At 38.0% G+C, this 3,636-nt stretch overlaps 1 non-coding gene across 1 annotated transcript; it reads right to left on the bottom strand.

The window, feature by feature from the left end:
• Positions 1 to 2,567: 2,567 nt before the first annotated feature.
• LOC142449371 (U1 spliceosomal RNA) lies at positions 2,568 to 2,728 on the bottom strand. The gene has a single exon (XR_012784566.1). It is a non-coding gene; the product is annotated as a U1 spliceosomal RNA (small nuclear RNA).
• Between the last annotated feature and the right edge of the window lie 908 nt (positions 2,729 to 3,636).

The following is a 3,636-nucleotide window of genomic DNA, read 5'->3' as shown; positions in this document are numbered from 1 at the left end:
GCAAATAAGTATATGAAAAGATGATCAACATCCTTTCTCGCTCAAAGTTGTAAACACATAAAGCTATGACACACCACTACATATGAATGAGGATATCTAATAACAACCATACTAATAAATCTGATAAATACCTAATCCTGGTGAGTGTTCCCAGCAACAACAAAAACTCATTTCTTCCTGGTGGGAATGCAAAATGGTCTAGCCAATTAGGACTGCAGTTTGATAGTTTTACCCTTGTTGCTGTGGTTGGTGCTTCAAGCCAATCGTGACTCACAGTGACCTAGTCAGTTAGAGTAGAGTTGCCTGTGGAAACTTTACAAAGCACATCACTCGGGGTTTTCTTTCACGAAGGAGGACTGGTAGGCCAAAGTGCTTATGTTTCTATTGTACAAATATTCTCCTCAATCTGACTATCCACTGCAGCAATTACACTCCTCGGTACTTACTCAATTGTATTTTATATTAATATCTACCCAGAGATACACAAAATTACAGCAATATTGCCTATAATAACTCAAAACTGGAAGCAATGAATATGTTCTTTAATAAGTGGATGCATAAACACAGCCCTTACATAAGGTGTATCCATACAACGGAAGGCTTGTGATGAAATGAAATGAGCTGCCAAAGCACAGCAGGCATGGTGGAAACTTAAATGTATCTTTCTAAGTGAACAAATGTCTGAAAAAGCTACACAGTGTATAATTTTAAGTAAAGGAATCATAAAAAGGCAAAGCTATAGAGATTTTAAAAGATTCATAATTCCTAATATTTGCCAGGAGAGGAACTAAGCATTATTAGATACATACAGGGGAGATTTCAGGGCAGCAAAATGAATCTGTATTCTATTGTAATGATGGATACATAACACTTTACATTTTGAAAAATCTACAGCACGTTAGAGAACAAAGGCAGTTGTATACAATATAGTGACGTATCTAGGTGATCTCAGGATGGACTATAACGCAGCGATTTTACTGTAACACAAAGGTATGAAACAATGTCCCTGAAAGCAGGGAAGGAGAAAAGTACTCAGTGCTTTTGGAAACGAGCCGAGTCCTTCGGACTAAAGATGACTAACCTGAAGAGAAACCACACAGAAATGCTGTTCTCTGTTTGCTAACATTGTTTCTATAGAACACCAGGTAACAAATATGAAACCACGGATCCGTGGGACTGAAATCGAGTAATTAAGTAAAAAGATGAAGGATTATGTGAGCCAGATCTCATTTTGGATTGGGAATATGTAGAAAATCAAGGATTATATGCTAGAATGCCCCCATGTGTCCATGGATTAGTGTTGGGTACATCAGTAAATCATGTTTAACATACATACAGATATTTCTTACATGTACATACAGTTTATACAGAATATCTCTGGTAGTGCAGGTTATGCGTTGGGCTACAATCCTCATGGATGGCAGTTCAAAACCACCAGCAGCTCCATAGGAGAAACTAGGCTTTCTACACCCGTAAATAGTTACAGTCATGAAAACCCACAGGGATCGCTATGTTCAGCATGGACTCAATTGCAGTGCTTATGTATATGTATATATGTATGTGTACACATATTTATATCTGTGTGTATGTATGTATGCCATCACGTTGGTTCTGACCCAAATCTTCCCTATGTACAAGAGAGCAAAATGCAGCAGGTCCAGTATAATCCTCACAATAATTGTTATATTTGAATCTATTGTTGCTGCCTTATGTCAATTCAATTCAGTCAGCCTTTCTTGGTTTTGCACTCTAGTTTACCTAGCGGGCTCTTCTTTTCCAAAAAATGGTCCAGAAGGTTCCCAGGGCGGGACGCTAAGCTGTAAGCATGTCTTTATTGATGGTCGCAGAACCTTCCCTCTGCTTACTCTGCTTGTATAGACTGTAGGATAAAGCGTATGCAGGCCACTCTGCAGAGACCCCTTCCACAAGGGTGGGATGTAAAAAGAGGTGTGCATCTTAATCCCCTGATGTTACACCAGGGCCAATCCTATCCGTTCATATCATGAAGATGATTTATATAATTATATAACAGTCAAATCTAGCCAGTTCACACATGCTTTCAGGGATATAGTTACATCTATGACATATTAACGAGATAAACATTTAGGTAAGTTTATCAAATAAATCTTTTAAAATATGTATTTAAAATTTTATAGCTTCTCTTTTATTTATTTAGTTAGTGCCTTAGATCAGGAAAAAACACACAAAAATCATAAGCATTTTTAAAAAGTCATCCTAAGGAATATTCTCTCTTAATTTTAAACTTGTTTTATTCACATTATTATAATTTTAATCAAATGATAAATTACTTATTTTAGTAGAGGAACAATGAAATTCTGCATCTTTTTCACTCATCCCGTAATGTTTTGACAAATAAGAGTTGGCTAATTGTACAAAGACAAAATTCCTGCAATCAGTGAAAATATTCTCCCTTGTCTGACTATGGCTGTGCAGTGGCTTACACACAGCATGACAGCCGGAATGTGGTAGTTAGAACACACTAGCCCCTCCGCAGAAGGAAAATGAGGCTCTCGGCTTCTTCTCTCTCTCTCTCTTTTTTTTTAAGTCAGGGGAGAGTGCAAACACAGTCCCCCACTACCACAAATGATGCCGTCGAGTTCCCCGCATTTGGGGAAATTGCAGCGGTAAGCACAGCCATCCGGAGTGCAATGGGTGAGCCTCGCCCTGGGAAAACCACCTCATGGTCTCTCCTCTGCCAGGTAAGTATGAGGCTCTCGGCTTCTAAAAGAGTTTCTGTCTCACAGGCTCACAAGAACACTCCATCCTTTAGGATTACCATAAGTTGGAGATCCACTTAATGACAGTAATGTTAGCAACTTTTGTTTGCGTATTTTGAACTCATATAAAATGTTGTTGCGCACAGTGTCATCACTTTATAACAATGAAAAGAATGGTCTCTAAATGGTCCCACAAGTCCTGGGGAAGAGAGAAGCAGCCTGATGAACTTGAAGCTGCTCCCTGCAGGGTGAAAGATTTGAAAAGTGAAAGAAAATAATATAGGGGCATTGGTAACTACCCCAGCTGAAATGTGTTGCTAGCCATGAGGTGTCTGCTATTTTTTTAATAAGATAAATATCTTTATTTCGTAACTCAATTTACAGTTTAGAAAGTTCTTTATTTTCCTAATTCATATTTTCAGAACTTTCATGTAATTGAATGCATCCTAAAAGGGGGTGTGTGTTTATTCAAAACATAAATAGCTTCTACATTTAATGATGACTCAATATGCAAATTATTGTGTGTCTCAAAGAGCGCTTGTTTATGCTCACCATATTTTCAATCACAGAGAGTCTGAAAACATTTCCATTTCAATTAGGCATGTTGCATTACAATGCAGTTAGTTAGGTAGAAAATACTTTACAAGGTGAATGGCAACACAGAAGAGACAAATGGCAAAAGAAGACCAAAAACTATGCCTATCTTTTCCTAGAATCCAGGGCCCAAAATGACACTAAATCGGCAGCTCAGTGGCGACTTTGTCCCTGGGAGAGGTGACCTGCAGTCATGGCTGGAAAGCCGCTCTCTCTGCCAATTTTGAAAATAGACTAATTCATAAATCTAATATCTATTTAATATTGATTCTGATCAGCTCTCAACATACCCAACAGTAAGATT

Source organism: Tenrec ecaudatus, chromosome 5 (assembly GCF_050624435.1).
Source record: "Tenrec ecaudatus isolate mTenEca1 chromosome 5, mTenEca1.hap1, whole genome shotgun sequence".
Lineage (NCBI taxonomy): Eukaryota > Metazoa > Chordata > Mammalia > Afrosoricida > Tenrecidae > Tenrec > Tenrec ecaudatus.
This window is presented reverse-complemented; position numbering and strand designations above follow the sequence as displayed.